At 36.0% G+C, this 17,879-nt stretch overlaps 1 protein-coding gene across 3 annotated transcripts in view; it reads left to right on the top strand.

Moving 5' to 3' along the window:
* Positions 1–17,879, top strand: part of FAT1 (FAT atypical cadherin 1) — a 95,497-nt gene that overhangs the window by 4,211 nt on the left and 73,407 nt on the right. The window lies entirely within an intron of this gene.

Here is a 17,879-nt window from a genome sequence, read left to right as displayed (position 1 = left end):
TATCTTAGGGAACAAATTCTTCTTAAGACGCTTAAGTGGGGAAGAATGTGTTTGCTGGGCATGTTTTTCTTCATATTTTGAAGTAAACCAAGGAACTGATGATGGAATGTAGAGCATCTAAAAGCTTGACAATGTAGCTTAAAATCTGTCTCAAGTTAGTGGGTTTTTAATCTTTTCTTTTTCCTGAGAAATCATCAGCGTTGTTACAGAAGGCAGTCTTTATACTTACTAGAATCTTTGTCATGCTCTTCAAAATGATCTGGCCTTGATACAGGGAGCAGGTTGATAATTAGCCAAGAAAGCACATTGAAGAGTGTGTGAAAGAGGAAATCTGCAAACAACTTGATGACTTTTTCAGCTTGCTAAGCGGATTTTCTGATTTTACCCTCAAGTTTCCCTCTGTCTTTGAGAGCATCACACTACACTTCCCTTCAAAGTTTGATAAACTGGATTTCGGAAGCTGTTTGGTGTTAACTCTATTGGCTAAGAAGAGTTCTTTTATTTCTTGCTTCTTAGAAATCAAGGACAACTGTCACATTTGCAGAAAAAAACTAAGATGATTGATGTTAGAAACATCACATAGTACTAGGCACAGCATTTGTTATTATTTCCATGTTATTATGTGGTGTTTGATTTGTTTGTTTTTTAACTATTCCATTTCAAAATATCCAAATTGTATTAGTGGTTTATATTTTTATCATTTATTCTAAAATTTTCAAGAGAGAGCTTAATGTAACTTTGCTACTAGTTTTTTAATACTTTTTTTTTTTTCTTTGAGTCTTACCTTTGACTTAGGTCAGGTAATTTTCATAGGTTGGTTGTCTGCAGTTCTCCCTAAGGTCTCAGAAGTAAATCTCTTACAGGGGACCCTAATGTCATAGTCTTAAACTGAGGAACTGCTTTAATTAGTTTGTGTAATTCTTTCAATCTCTAATGCTTATCAAGAAGACAAAGAAAGAAGTGCATTGAGAATGAATTTGGTAGTAGATTGTATTTTAACTGTAACGTTTTTTGGCTCATGGTAGGGGAAAGCTGATGTCAGGATGATTGCAACAGTTTCTGTACCATCTTCTCTATCTTACTTTGTTACAATGTAAGAAATAGAGTGCGTGCATGCGGGTCACTTAAAAGGAAGTATTTTTCATATGTAGTGTAATAAAGTCACAAATCCCATTTCCTCAGGAAGTTATAGCTACTAAAAGTATGACTAAAGTAAACAAATTGTTTTAATGAGTTTAATTTGAAGTTCAGCCTTATGCTATCTCCAGCTTATATATTGTTAACTGGAAGCCAAGTGAGTAAAGAGGGAGATCATAACTCATTACTTGGCCTTTTCTTTCATCCCTCTTGTAAGTATCAGCAGATTGTTACTTCTAGAGAGTCAAAGGTAACCTTACAGAAGTTCTCAGCTGGACATAAGCGTTAGACCGTCTATGATTCTAAATTGTAGAATGTTTCTTGTTTTCACTGCCACTTTAGAGCTGAAAAGGATGGACAATCCTTTCTGTTTTGCTGCATACATCATCTTAAATGAGTTGATGAGTCACCTGTATCAAATTCCTGCTGAGATTATGAAAATGAAACTGCTGGTTATCACTGTAGTCAGTGAAAGGTTAACAAACACTGTCTCCATCTCCAGAAACAAAGTGGGAGATCATAGAGGGAGAGCGTGTTGAGAAGTGTTGCTCGCATTCAGTCTTGATGCTAGAACTGAAATTAAGTGTAACAGTTGATAGATTAAATCAGACAATTCAGTTTCACGACAAATGAGTGAATCTAAGAAATAGAAGCAACTGCTGGGGGAGAACCTGCAGCAGAAAGTACATAAATTTATGTAGCTGAGGGAGCCAGCAGACTGCGAGTATAGGTGCCCTAGGACAGTGCAGTGTTTGTAGGCAATGAGAGTGCATCCTGAAACGTGTTGCTGAGAAACAAAGGAAGTTTTAAATGGAATCCCCCTGTATTCCATCGTGTCTAACCAGCTGTATCCTGGAGCAGTCAGACTTGAATTCTTGTGCTCCCATGTATGAGGTGTTACACATAGATTCTATTCAGATTTTTCTGATGATGATTTAACTGAGTTAATAAACCATGGCTAGTTTTACAAACATTCTTATTAGAAATTTCCCACTAGGTCAACTGGCAAGGCTACCTATCAGCAAATGTCTTCTGAACTTCTGCAGATGTGGATGTTTTCCAGAGTATAGCCTAGATCCAGAATGGTGTATGGCAGTCTGAAGTTAAACTTATTACTGATGTTTCATCAAGTAATTAAGTTACTTGTGGTCAGGAATCTTAATGTTCAGTGAAGAGTGAGGTACTGTATGTGTTACAAAATAACAGCAATTTTAACAATAACAAAGTTTCAAATGATGAAAGTGATTTGCAGACTGAGAAAGGCACAATATCATGCTTGATTAGGGCGAGGATCTGTTCAACTTGGTATACCATCTCCAAAGCTTTGAGAACAAGAGCACAACAGAAAAATAATATGTCTTTCTAATAGTTTCCCAAACTGATCATTTTCTGTTTGTGGAGTACTTGATTTAGATAGGGTTTGTAAGTAGTGTTTTCTTTCTTTGTCTTTGCTTGAAATCACTTGTAATTTCAAGTGTAGCCTTACTACCATATTGAGAAAATATGATTTGTTTTGATAAGGATTGTTAAAGTAACAAGTAGAAAATATGAAGGAGGACATACAGAGGAAAATTTGTTTTATTGCACTATCTCCATTTGCGTAAAACACCATCAATAAAGCTTAATGAGTAGGAGACTATATTTTTAATATTACCAGAACCATTTCCAGCAGGAAAGACAGTAATTCTTACAGAGAACGAATTGGATTTTAACTACATAGGAAAAAGTACTGAATTATACTCTTAACAGGTAGAGCATTGCTAAAAAATAATAAGCATGTTAACGTTTCTTTGTAGTGTTTTCAAAATTGCTTTAATGAGAGTGCAGTGTATGATTTACATTTGTACATAAGGGGCAGTTTCATTTTCTGTGTCTTTGGTGTTCATTGACTTTTGAGCATTTTTAATCATCCCACCACTCACTGGTCTTGAGTTTTAACAATAAAGACAGGCATTACCAAATACTGAGCACTATGATCATCAGTGGGGCTGAAAACTTAGGCACCTGTTGCATATGTAATAAATCAGCAGTGTCATCTGAAACAGAAGCCAGATGGCCTGCATCTGGCCTAACTACTGTTGCACCTTTAAACCAAGGTGGCTGCACCCAGCTCATCTGTTGGTAATGGTCTGCTATGGTGCTCTTATGGAGGGTGGCAGTTGGCAGAGTCAAAACTCAGTTCAGCAATATTCTAGTGTCTGGGAATGTTTTCTGGGTTTTTTGTACTGATACAGCTGTAAACCTTTTGAATGTAGAAGAGGCATTTTTAATAAAACCTGAGACCAGTATGATTTTGGTGTTAAGTCAGTTGTAGTTGAGCAGCCTTACAAATATGGGACTTTCTTCACATTCTTTAAATGAATACTTTGTGTTGAAGTTTCGCCTAACGTGTACTCCAGTTTGTTACTTCATTTGTGTACATCATAAATATCAGTATGTACAAAAATTTAATTTCACTCAAGTTAATTTGAAGTAAACAAACAGAACCTAAATTTTCCTTAAATACAGTAGAAAATTGGAAATTATTCCAACCATGCTGCTGTCAGAGCCATCCGGTGACTGTCTGTTCTGTTTGTTCTGAATCGTTACAGATCTATTAGTTAGTTTATAGGTCCATGAACACTATTAACAGCAAAAGTATTGACCAAATGTTTTTCTAAGAAAACTGTGAAACAGGAGATTAAAAACTGTGATTGATGAAGTGATGTTCATAGTCAGGAGAGAATATTCCTAGTGTGTTTGATATGGTGGACTGTGAGAAGTGCTTTAAAATTTAGTCTGCTTATATTTGGCAATGACATTTTCTGCTTAGTTTCTGTCCACAGATACAGTCTCATCAGCACACAGCTTTTGACATTATAATTCCTTATGTGAATCTTTTGACTAGATCAAAATGAGAAGTAAATGGGAAAAAGACTTCTTCCTAAGAGGGGTTTCACATAGTGTTTTCTCTTTGCAAAGTTCAGTGGTTCTTTCCTCTCTTTGAAGAGATAAACACCTTGTAATCCAACTATTTCTAAATACTAAATGGTTGCAGTCTTTTTGCACAAGAAATTCTTGCTCTAGTTGGTTGAGATGCTGATGTTAGTGAAGCTCCAAGTGCAGACTAATTTCCCAAGTATCTATTTAGCTTCTCAGAAGTTTTACACCTCACACACACAATTCTGCACTTCCAGGTTACGTTGTTTGCCGAACTTCTTTTAAGTGATTTGCCCTTACAGCTAAATTCTTTCAGTGATTGAACTATAAATGTACCAGAGTCAGAATTTTTAAGGTTATTCCAATGCAGTTTGTTCAAAATGAAACAAAACCTTCTAGAATTATTACTAGATTCTATAGATTCTAATTTAGAATTAAGTTCTTAGGCCTATGGTGTTGAACTGGAAGGTTATTTCTTTAATAAGAGGCCATGTCAGCACTTCAGTTAGCCATTTAGATCTAAAAGGTGACTGTAGTATATGTGCACTAGAGATTTGGGTGAAATTCGAGATGAGAGTAAGAGAAGTTTCTCATAATCAAAGGCTTTATGCAGGATATTCCTTGGATTCTGGAATTGCTTTATCAGTCAGTTGCCACATTGACATTTGGAATTCAAGTGCAAATTATTAAACTCATCCTTGGAAAAATAATACGAGGGCAAACATCCTTTATTTATTGAATAATCTATGATCAAAGCTCTTAAAGGAATTAAAGTGATTTTTTTTGAATTTGTGATAATGTCTTTTATGTATTAATGGGATTAAAGAGTATGGATTTTTTTTTTCCTTGAAAAATGTTGTCATTGTTATTAAAAACAAGCACACAGAACTGTCCTTGCTGTGGAAACAGTAAGCAGCTTAGGTAAGAGATGCAGAAAGACATTCTCTTGGCTTTCCATGCAAGAGGCGTTTACTAAATAATTTTAAAGAATATTATAAAAAGGAGTGGGAGGGGCAAGTAGAGATTAATTTGATAGATGTTTCATCTAGAAAGATATTTCAGCACATTTATCTGTTCAGTGTTTTTTCAGTATTATGTTTATTTTGTACTTTAACTGGGCCTTTCCTCCCTTTGATATTGAATTGGTAAAGAATAGCAATTGTAGAACAGGTTGAGTTCGTATAAATGGGATGACATATTTTCATTTCAGCTCTTCCTCTGGCAGTCTTGCCTTTTGCAGGAGAGCCCTTAAACTCCTCCAGAAGAAACATTTTGTTGTGGCAGTAAATAATGAAGCCAGTTATATTACCCACACCCATCCTATCTTTTATTCTGTGATAGTCAGGCATGCAGTAAATGGAACAGAGCTGAAACCCTAGCTCAGTCTGCACAATGAAAGAGACAATTGCATCTGTTTTGTGTGGGACATTTAAATCAAGGAGGCATATTTATGGTGGCTGATTATAGATATCTTAAAAATAGCCTACACTGTTTTAGAAAGGGATATTATTTTCTTCTTTCTAGGTAATGATACCTGATGGTTTGGATGTGCTCAGTATCATCTCGAAAATAACAGCGAAGATTACACAGTGGAAGATATATGTGGCTTCACTCTGTTATTATGGCACTTCACTTTGGTGGCCTTGAGCCAAACTTGGGCTATTCTTCAAGAAACAAATTGTTATGTTAAAAAAAAAGGAAACAAAATAAAACACCCCCTCCCCAAATTTGTATTCTTCAGCTATAATAATTTGAGTTCAAAAACATTTGTTTAAAATTTCATGCGACTAAAATATATTTTCCACTCATTTGTTATGGTTTTAATAGTGAGGCATTTGGCACAAATAGCTGTAACAGCAGCTTACTATTGTCTTTAAATATTTTTTAGTGTTAAGGAAAATTGAAAAACTTAAAACTTTTTTTTTTTTTAAGAAGCGTAGAACCAGCTAAATACAATTTGTGTCTGTTCGAATAACTGGAATTTAGATTTGGAAATTGCTGTCAACTAGAGTGAAGACCAATCCAAAGTTCTCTGCTATCCAAAAAGCAATCCAGGAAGCTTTTCCCTAAGAGATAACTGTGGGTGTGTGTTGTATTGCTTTATTGCTGGAACCAGCAGCCTGGCTGCCTGGCGCCTACATTTAGTCATGTCCACGTTCTGAAGGGATTGTCTGGTTAACCTGTAATCGAGGCTACATTTTGCAGCTTTGCACTACTGTACTTAAGGTCTAATTGTGTTCATTCAGGCTAAGGTCTGGCAGTGAAGGTGCCACTGGGTTAATTTGTGGGATGATTCTCATACGTTTAGGCTTCTGATCAGACGAGTCACATGTGCTAGAGCTAAGCAGGGCATTTGAAGCTAATGTTGAATTTCAGTTAAGCAGAGATTAAGAAGGCCTAGATTTGGAGCAGGGTCAGGTTCTATCTGTCCTGGAGCTAGCTGATAACCTCTCTTTTTTTTTTTAGTCTTTGAAGGAAATTATGATTTGCATTTGTAACAGTGTTAAATCACTAAGTGCTATTTGGTTGTTAATGTTACTTTTAGAATGTGTCTTGGGAAGAATCTAAATTAGTTTTAGACAAACATATTCATGATGTGTTTTGCTGTGGCTGGGGGATCTTCCAAAGCAGTTTGGAAGTTTTCTTAGGTATCCTGCTGAGCAAAGCATTACCTCAGAGTGACCAAACAGAGATTCCATACAATCCCTACCTCTTCTCCTGCTGAAAGTGAAGGATTGTTTTGTTGTGAAAGGTGCTGAGTGGGCTACAATTTGGTTCTATGAAAGCAGAGCTGCCTAAGGGCTGCCTCTCTGTAGGAGATGAGCCCAGGCTGAGACACATGTGGTCTTAGGGATTACCTTATAAACAGCAATCAGTTCAGACAGCAGAGTACATATTAAGGGCCTATTAACTTGTTTAGGCTTCTCTTTGACTTGAAAAGCTCTTGTGAGAGAGGAATAATAGAAGTGTAGGGTTGCCAGAAGCTATGGAAGGTGCATCTTGCCATATAGCTGTTGGTACATCTGTTGAGTTGGGGATTTATTTCCTACTAAGCATCTGCTTAGCTTTTGAAGTACATATTAAGGTCAAAAGTGAGGAGCTCGAAAATGATTACATAATGTTTATTCTTTTCTTTGAAGATTTTAAACTTTCATCATACAGCATTTGGACATATTTAACAAAGGACCAGCCTACATGAATACTTGGCAAACTTCCACAACTTATAACATGTGGTAGTTGCAGCTTTAAATCTTGGGTCTAAAAATACTTTTGGCCTTGCTGCAACTATGGTTTGTGGGTCCGTTTTACAATCTATGTATAATTCTTGTTAAGTCTGTGACTTGATTGCTTTAGTCATCTGAATGTGACCAAGAAGGAGTTTCTTTGGTACTCAACAAAAATAAAAAATAAAAACCTCTAGCTTTCCAGTGTCATCAAAGACTGAATTTTGGAAAAAGAATCTAGCAACAGACTGTAAGGTAATTTTCCTATTTAGAAAGCAAGCTTCCCCAAACTCTGTGTTATTCGTATTTCTAATAGCTGCTTCTATTTAACTGCAATTTATTTGTGAACCAGGATAAATTGATACATTCACATTCCTTGTAAAGAGCTGACTGCCAAGCTGGTGGATGCAAGTGGTCTTGACCTACCTACCAGTAGTAACACTGTTTGAGCTCTTTCTGCTTACAGTTGTATATCTGTGCAGAGTTGTTATTGAGGCATCACTGATACTAGAAATGCATATACTTTTTAGAATAATCTTCACTGACAAGGATTGGTTCAAAAACCTGCACGTACAGTAAATCAAGCTTTTGAGTACTTACACAATAGACTGTTTTTGCTAATGTTAAAAGTCTGAAACCACCTCTATACAGGAAATAAAGAAGTCCTGCGATTATTTTTGTCCATATTTGTGTAGAAATTCTTACTGAATCTAAGAATTAGAGGATTTTACATTTTGAGAATTTTTATATGATGAAGTATAGGTAACAAAACCTTCTCATTTTAGTGTAATGGTAAATGTGCCTGAATGTTACAGAATTGCTGCAATTGTATGGATGAAGAAATGAAGAATTTGTAGCCTAAGCGCTAAGAATGAATACAGGCTTCACGTGTTGCCTGTAGTCCTACTGATATTTATGCACAGAGGGGGTTCTTGGTAGCACAACTTGAAAAACTTGCAGTATTAAGAAGCTTATGATAGAATGTATGAATGGAGAATGTATGTGAATTTTTACAAAAATTCTTTTACGTTAATAATAATCTCCACAATTTCTTCAAAGCTACAAAAGTGATGTGAGTAGCTTTCTCAGTGGGAATACATCTCCTTTCTACAGATTTTGCTTTTCCCCCAGATCCTTTGCGTGTAGATTTGCCAGGACAGGGTATATCCTGTTTCTATGAAAATTAGAGATTGCTGTCTAATGATAAGGGCTTAATCTGCAACGAATCAGACATGTGGAAACTTCTGTCTATGGAATTTTCTGTTTGATCTGAGAGGAATGCCCTTGCTGTGCCCTTCCTGTAATGAAAGCAAGGTAAAGTGAATCAAAGTGATTCTAGATAAGATTGGAATGTGTTCATTGGTTATGCATCTATTATATTTGGTGTTACAATTCTGGCTGTATGTATTTTACTGCTTCAGAGATTAATAGCATAGTTCTTACTTTTAAATATACCTTTTTTCTTCTGTTTTATTAAATAACTGTTTTTTAATTGATACAATTCCTGAGCAAATTACTCAGCTTTGAACCTGGGAAGCATCACAAAGACAGATATTATTAACAAAATATTGAACATCCTGTGATAATACAGCAGGTTCATTTTTACTGTAAATAATGTCGCCCTGTTCACTAAATCCTCTATGTTAAAGATGGTTTTTTTTGTTTTGTGTGTGTGTGTAGCATTGTGAAGAACGGCTAACAGTTTCTCCCCCAAACCTTTTTACTCGAACAGTTAATGATTAACAAATGTCCAGCTGCCTGTGCAAGGAATGTTAATTACTTTGGGTGGGGAGAAGAGGTGACTGCCTTTGCATAAGGAAGTCTGATACCGTAGTTCACTTTAAAGATAGTTTAAGGGAGTAATATAGTACCAATTTCAGCAGATTAGTCAGAAATGTGACTCTCTTCAATATATCTCTCTTCAGGATGTACTTCCACACCTATGCTACTAGCTAGTACAGGTAATATTTTTGGTTGCTAGGGTTTGTGGAGAACACCTTAAAGTAAAAGCATATAAAAAGGGATTGCTTTTACATATGGGGAAAACATGACTCTGAGGGGAAAAAATATGAATCTAACCAGTTCATAATTCTCCCTAGGTCATAACGCTTTCAGTTAGCTTTCCAAAGGGAAGCTTGTGTTAAGTGAGAACAGAAGCCCGGAGATTAAGAACTGTGCTTGCAAATATTAAAAAATATCATAGAATGAGCATTTCTCAATCACCCTTCTTGCTTAAAAAATACTTACAATGAACTCTGACATTTTGGACTTAGCTCTATCTGTCCCAAAGATGGTAACAGAAGAAAGATCTAGTGAGTCGGCATGGAAGAATGTTTTCTTTAAAATAATATGAAAACAAAGAAAAATACAGGTGTTACTGTGTTAGTGAAAGATGAGCTGTGAGGTTGTCATTGGCACAAGTGACAAGTCAATTCTGATATGAACAGTTTAATAATAAGAGAATGATGATGGGAGAGAGAACAAGATCTCTCCAAATTTAATCCATATAATCTGCACTAAATATTAACCTAGTAGGTGATGATAGGAGCAAATGGAGTTAGAAACATACGTCTGTAATTCCAAGGATGATTAAAAATACCTTTGAAATTTTTTTTGCTCACTCAAATTAAGCACAAGAATTGCTAGCATTTTTGTGAACTGTCTTGCACAAAAATGAACATTTGGGAAGGTCACGTGATATAACTCTACTTCTAGTTTCTGCAAATTCTATGAATTTCTTTAAGCAGGAACATAATGTATTCTGTGTCCACATGGTATATCAGATACATACAGTATTGATGTTCTTTCCTTAACACTGTATGTTAGCGTAGCAAAAGTTGATCCAGTTTTAATTGCCACAGAGTAACAGTGAATCTTGTTATTTGACCAAGAATTACACGCTTGCATTCACATCATTCATTCTTTTTGATGTTTTTACTAAAGGTCCAGAGTTATCTTCAATGAAAAATGTTTTCATGGGGAGTAACTAATGGAGGTTTCCAGCAGAAATTCTAACAGAGTTGCTTTCTGGTCTGTTCATCTAAATCCTTGTAGGTTCTATTTTTAAGCAACAAATATGGAGCAAATGAAACCTACCAATTATTATTTTTCTAGTAGTTAATATGCCTTAGCTTCTGGTATCTTCTGTAATTTTTCTTTCCTTCCAGATAGTTTCAAATATAACTGTGCAGGCAGTTATCCATTATTTATGTAAAGGGGGGAAAAAAAAACAACAAAAAACAACCACCAGGGAACTTGCAAATAAGTAAGCTTGACATCTGAGAAGTCATTTCTAATTTTCTAGGTGCATCTTTCCTTTTTAGATGTTAAATATTGATTCTTCAGTATACTTGTGATGTTTTACTTAAATGTGGAGGATTTCTCGTCTTCTTGTTACGATACTTATCACTGAAGAAAATGAATTTTTCTTTAAAATCTTTTCTAATTTCTTCATCTTCATGATTTGCCTATCCTGAAGTTTGTATTTGTGCATAAACAAACAATGGCTTCTTGTTTATTTTGATTCATGTGCAAAGGCAAATAATGTAGAATTCGTACAACAAGTACTTATTGGTGTGGACTCTTCTCTGGATACATGAGTAGAAATAAAGTAAATAAATAAGTGGACGATTTGAAGGTTAACAAAATGGTGTGTCACAGAACAAGGACAGATGTCTTTTGATGTCACTGAGTCCTGGATACTTTGATCTCATGACTTCATTGATTTCTTTGTTCTCTTCACTCCCATACCCACAGATACACCAGCTCCTTATTGTACAGACAAATCTGCTTGGGAACAGTGTTTCTGTTGGCAGTTATTAAGTGCTGTTGTGTATATAGCTACCAGGTGCAATAACGTGAACAGCAGTAGCAACCTGGCTTGCAGTTTTTCACAGCATGCTGCTTGCCTTTTCATATGTATCAGTGTCCTTTCTTGCTCAGACCTGCTTGGGGAACTGTCAGTGTTCACCAGCAGTTTCTGCACCTGAAAATAGTCTGGAGACTGAAAGCTTGAAGCAAAATTGCAGTAGTCCAGCATAAATTAATATAGCTAACATGCATGTGCTGAAATATCAGTTTTGCTGTGAAGCAAAATGACCAGTGTTGCCATGAAGCACAGCTGTAATTGCTTCTTGCTACACAATGGGACTGCTCTGTCAAGCTTGTTGGGCTTTCAAAATGACTTTTATGGAAGGTATATGAGGTAGGCTGTAACTGTTCAAGCTGAAATCAAGAAAGGAAGCTGAGAAAAATGCTCAGTATGTAGGAAAAAGATTCTTGGGATACCTGGAATAATCTTCTTTATTTAGGGCAGTCATTGAACTTTGATATTTACAGACAAAAAGTGAATATACTTATTTCAGAACTGCCCAGGTATTTTAATAGTTTGCAGAGGACTAAACAACTCCATCCTTCTGGATCAACAAATTAGTTTCTATACAATTAAACACATTGCTCTGGTGTGTAATTGCCTTCCCTGTGAGTCTCATTATTATTATTATTTTTTTTTTTTGTAGTCCTCTTCTTCTGCCTAAGGGGGACCCAGGTTAATCTGTCAACTCCAGTTAGTCTTGAAATTCCTGAGGCCATTTGCAGAGGAATTTCCCCTTCAGAGGTTCCCTACTTCCCAGTTAAATTTATTGGAGTGGTAATATAACTACTCACTTTGTCAACAATTCCTTAGAACTAGAAAAGCTGATGGTTAAGATTTACTGAGTGAAGCTGCAGTTCTTAAGTACTTGCTTATTCATTTGTGTGAGTATATGTACAAATTCTTATAAACATACCAGCTTAAATACCTTTTGCATTTCTTCTACACTTGCAAGTATACACACTCAAAAAAATTTGACTATCTTCTTTACTGCTCTGACTAAACAAATACGAGGCCTGTTGTACAACTCTTCTGTTATTTCTTAATTTCAGACAGCTTCCACCATAATTCTACAACTGCATGACCAAGAATTAAAAGAGTAGGATTTAAGGTGAATAATGTAGCTGCTATTATTCCAAATTTTTTTTTGCTTAAACGTAGTTACATAGTCATCATAAAATTGAAGTAATTGTATTTCTTGGGACACAGAAGCCAATTGTCTAGCTGGAGGCAAGAATCCTGAGTAAGGGATAACTGGACCTGTTTTACATCAGATTTTTGCAAACTTTGTTCATCCAGCAGAGTGAGATGATGCTTTTGTGGGTACTGAAAGCAGTGTTTGGCACAGAATCTGCTGGCAGTTTGTTCTGTTTTCACTAATACTCCATAAACCTGTTGTAACTCTGATGTAGCTTCCATAGTGGAGTCATGTTTTTCAACGTTTTCTTTCAGATGTTAATAACAAAGCTTGTTTTCAAGCTTCCTTTCTCTTCAAAGAACTATAGTTTTTATGTGGTTGTATTACAGTAATTTTTCCAGTTGTCAGAGAAGTTAACATTTAATCCCCTAATGCTGGAGCAGAGGGTGGTATGTTCCTCTACACTGAGTCTCAGCAACATGGAACTTTCCTCTTATAACAATTACAGTGCCTGTCCGAAACATACAAATGGTCTAGCTGAAAGAAATAAGCTGGAGCTATTAAAATAACCGTAAATGAGGCTGACAATAGGCGCTGTCTGCCATTGTCCCAAAAGAGTTTCTGAACTGGAAGTAATCAGTTGAGTTCTAAGGCAACCCCATCAGGGATCTTCTAATTGCAGAAATTCCCCCTCACCACCCCATGACTTCCTGAAAGTTCAATCTTTGTGGACCTTAGTGTATTATTACTCCTAGCCCAGAGTACGTAGTATCAAATCATAATTTCTGTTTGTAATCTTTTACATAGGTAATTTTAAGAACATGTTTTTAGAACTTTTTTCCCCTTTATAACCAGACTAAGTACTGTTTTCAGTTCATTTGACTTGTTTTTGCACAAATGTACTGAGAGCTATGTGGCAGGAATTGCAAGCCAACATATTGCAAGGTCTAATTATTTATAACTCTTTCTTTTGGACCCTAATTTGTTCTAGTTTGCCAGCTTCACTGGGATGTGCAAAACCTGTTTTCTTAATGGTGTAAAATACATTCTGTGTTTGCTGCAGAGTTTTAACTGTGCATATCTTTTCTCCTAGCTCTTTGTACTATCTTTAGGTGCTTGGTTAACTGATAGCTGCTCTTAGCTATTGGTCATTCTGTATTTCTATTTTCAAATATCTGTATCTATCTTGTTTGTAAGCTGCATGTGGTGAAAATCTGTTGTGACCCTTTTTCTCCCCTTAACACAATTCAAATTACTGCCATCTGTTCGGAGTGCAGAAGTGATGCATAAACTGTTCTGTCCTTTAAGTTTTATGTCAAGGCCTGGGTTTGACCATATGCTGGGCTTGTCTGGATGCCAAGTTTTTGTCCCAGAATATTTTTTTTACTATGAATGCATTGGTAATTTCTATGCATTTGCGAAGGTGAGTGCCAACTTTGACATGACACTAATAATGTTTGACTATCCCAACAGGTAGTCTCTGTTGTTGCATTAGTGTCATGCAGAAATGGTTTTATTTTTAATACAGTAGGGTTACATCATGGAATTCGGGAGTTTTGTACACTTGTACTCATATCAGAATTACTTAAGTTAATTGGATTTGGTTATACCTTTTGTTACATGTAAGTTCAGTGGACTTAAATTTGAGATGCAAACTAGTTCAGAATTCTGAAATCAGAACTTTAATGATTTTGTGACAAAAATCGTAACATTTACTATGATTCAGGCTTACGTTCAATTTTGCTTTGTTCTGATAAAATCTCAGATCCGTTCTAGTGCTGATTATAATGCTTTCTGTATCATAAGTTCTGTGTACTTTGGAGACCTGAAAGATCTACTGAGATGTTCTTTCCCTTTAACCTCTCTGAACTTCCAGTAACTGGTCCCCAGGAAGAGAGCAAGCATTGGTGGACATGACTTGCTTGACATTCTTGCAGCTCCACAGGGAAATGTCATCTACCAGTTAAAGAACTTGAGCAAATTCATTGCAGTTACATCAGCTTGCTAATACTGCTAGTGAGAACTTATTTGAAACTTCATAAGCAGTGATTTATGATAGAAAATGAGCCATTTGTCCTTGGAACAGTAACAGAGTTGCTTTCCATTTAACACTGCTGTCTAAGCATGATTTTTCAGCTGCTAGTATACAAGACACAACATGAAATGAAAAGAGCTTTCTATTTCAAAGAACTATAAATACGGACTTTTCATTCAGTTTTCTGGGTCTGCCTTTATAAAAAGTGACAAGAGACTTGTGATTCCAGTTTATTTATATTAATTTTAGCTTATTTTCAGTGGTTTTATTCCCTAGCAATTCCTGGGAGAGGTTTTTTTCAGACAGTTCTCTGAAGCAAAAATTGTAAGCCTTACTTTGTCATTATTTGTCTTCAGTAACCTATAAAGAACTAGTAGTTATAAAAAAGAAAAAACATGGTTTAAAAAAATGGAGTAACATCACTGTATGGAAACTTATCAGAAATAAACATGTAAAATATGGAGATGTAACAAGCTGTAAATACTAAAGAAAGTAATTATAGGGATGATAGTTGCTAGTGGGTATTACTTAAGGACCTTCAGGGTGCACATGAAAACCTTAACTCTGTAGGCTGCAAACATAACTTTTTGCGAAAATTTTCAAGGTTTGTTGATTGGGAACATTGGCTTTTTTGTTGTTTGTTTGTTTGTTTAAATTATTGTTATTATTGCTATTCCAAGAACATTGAAGTAGGGCTAACCAAGGTACTTATGGAAGGTAACATCATAATGTTACTTAAAAGAGAAATCAGAATGTAACTTGAGGTTCAGCTTTACTCAGGCAAAATAGAAGAATCTCTGAGTTGTTGAAAAGAAATAATGAAGCTATTTCAAACTAAACAGAGTTCTTAACAACGCATATTCATATTCCTCAGGTATATTTGCAAACAAGTAATTTGAATTCTTCATGAGTTATGCAAAATGCAATATTGAAGGCTTGTTGCTAGGTTACAGTCTTGCTGTGTGCTTAATTAGATGCTCTTGGAGAAGAGAGAAAAGCAGTGAACTCTCTCGTTCATGTATGAGTCAAAGCCAAGCAGAAGCTGCTCACCCTTTCTCCTTTTCCTTAGAGCTGCAACCAAGGATTATTTGTATTCTGAAACAATACAGTGTAGCTTGTAGTGTGATTCAGATGCAAGAAGTCTGATATGTGAAGCATTCACGTTGTCAGTGATAAGTTTTAAATTGCTCTGAAGTTCAAGAGTAAATCATTTTTCTCTCAGTGGCTGTTGCACTTCTGTAGAAGCATAAACAAGTAATGCTTTCTGTTCTAAGTGCGTGTGTGAAGCAGGTAAGAAGGGCTAGCACTTTTCCAGCTCTGTTTATTTATCAAAATAGTTCTCCTAAAAGACAGAGATTGTGTATCTTTTTTAAAAGTTCACTCTGCCAGCCACAGGTCTTTAGTATTTCACGACTCAGAGTGCAGAGCCTCTCCTGGCATGTTGCCATGTTTATACAGTGGACGAGCTGACATTTCACTTCTGCAAAAGGAATCTCATTCCATTCCTTCTAAAGAAGGAGATTGTTTCAAGTTCACAGGATGGAGATTTTGGTCTTTTCAACTGACATTTTAAGTGCTGACTAGTTCCTTGTCTCTGTGACAGGGCATATGTGAAATCTTCAGTGCTTTAGGGCAGTTGATTTACTTAATATAAAGACCAATGTTTTATTGTGATGTCTTTGTTTTGGCATGTTAAATCATTATTATTTGTCTGATCAAATAATATTAAATTTTATTGGCATTGGATTCTGTTTTAGAAGAACTGTAGTCTTGGGGCTCAGTTGTTCCTCACAGTTTGGTGCTTGGTAGGGGCCTGAGTTACAGCAGCCACAGAGAAAGTACAGGGTTTTTTACTTGGGAATTCAGTGTGTTCCCTATTTCAAAACCTTTTTCTTTGCAGAGTGGTAGAATGCCCTATGGTGCATGACGCTGCTTGGCAGTATGTATGGCTGTACTTGGCTACTTCATGGTGTTTCCCAGTGTCTGACTATGGTGATGGCCAGAGGTTATCTGGTCCATCAGAAATATAGATAAACTGACTGGAAGACTTTTTAAAAATTGTTTTAAAATTGGAAAGAAACTGAGATATGTCACTTGTCATAATTAGTACTAGAATCACAATGTATACCAGGTACTACAGACTGGCATAATTAGTATGCTCCAGTCTTCTGTGAGTTTGTGCTGTAGCTGTTAATGTTCGTGGGTTGGTTTTTTTTTTTTTGTACCCTCCCAAGTAACTGTGTGAAGAGGGGAGGAAACGTGTATTATACAGTATTGCACTTGCCAGTTGTCCTGCTTTGACTATATCTCTAGAAGTTACTCAAGGGGAAGTGAAGGACAAAAGAGTATGGACAGTTCTCTTTGAGTCCTCTAGGGACTGCTGGGAAGCAAATAAGCACTGTGTCATCTATACCAGATGCTGTTCCTTTATTATTATTATTATTATTATTTCTATCAGATCTGCTACAACCTCTGAATTTATACAGTCTGATGTGATGTATTTCATTGTTTTAAAGCAACTCTGCAAAGTTTCACAGAAGTTAAAGCAGAAATTTGACCAAAAGACCTGTGGACTTCTGGAAGATGGGATTCTTTGCACCCTTGTCTGCATAAAAAATTGATTTCATAAATACCAGTAACTTTCTGGAAAATAGATGCAGCCTATACAGATGCAGGAGAGATTCAGGTGGTAAGCAGCAGTATGTGCTAAGCTGTTTATCACCTCTCATTCTATTTTTAATTGAAAAGATCGTATAGACCTTAGTGCTAACTTGTATTCCAGTGATTTATAGTTTGGTCAGACCTCAGGACAAAGTTACAGACTGTGTTGTACAGGCTGCTGCCACTGAGGGACAGTATGCCTCTGGTTGCAACAATGTGCATCTGCTTACTTGTGAGTCTTTAGCCTGTATTGGTCATTCATTGATGGTCATATTTGATCAAAATCTGTGTTTTAACCTGTTGTTAAAATATTTCCTTTTTACCCTGGAGATGTCTTTTAAAGCATCTGAAGAAGGTTTTTGCTTGGCCCAGCTTATTAGAATTCTGATTAGTTAAGTTTGTAATCAGATTTCAAGAACTGTGTTCCAGGCCAGGGATTTCTCTTACTTTGTTTTAGCTGTCATTCCCAGGGCAAATTTGACTAAACTGCATTTTCATGCTTTGCTGAGAAATGATTGCAGGTTTTGATTTCCATTACAGAATCATTAATATTGTTAATGAGAGTTCTCATGGATAAGCACACTTAAGGAGGATCATCCCTTGGAATTGGGGGTATTACAGTTTGAGCGTTTGTTAATTAGATAAAATTGGCTTACGCAAGACTATCAGATTTGAGATGGATTTATATGTTTATTTTTGTTTTAAGAGTGACTTTGGTTATAGTGATTTGGGCTATGGGATTAAAATTGGAAGTAGTGTTGGTTTCTGGCAAGGTTGGGTTTAATGTTCCAGTCTTAGCTCAGTTGCCATGTTCTTAAACCAGCCTCTTGCTTCTTACTGACTTCTGTCTTGCTTGTATTCTATTGTATTTGTTCGGGACTTTCACCTTCTTTT

This window comes from Meleagris gallopavo, chromosome 4, assembly GCF_000146605.3.
Source record: "Meleagris gallopavo isolate NT-WF06-2002-E0010 breed Aviagen turkey brand Nicholas breeding stock chromosome 4, Turkey_5.1, whole genome shotgun sequence".
Classification (NCBI taxonomy): Eukaryota; Metazoa; Chordata; class Aves; order Galliformes; family Phasianidae; genus Meleagris; species Meleagris gallopavo.
This window is presented reverse-complemented; position numbering and strand designations above follow the sequence as displayed.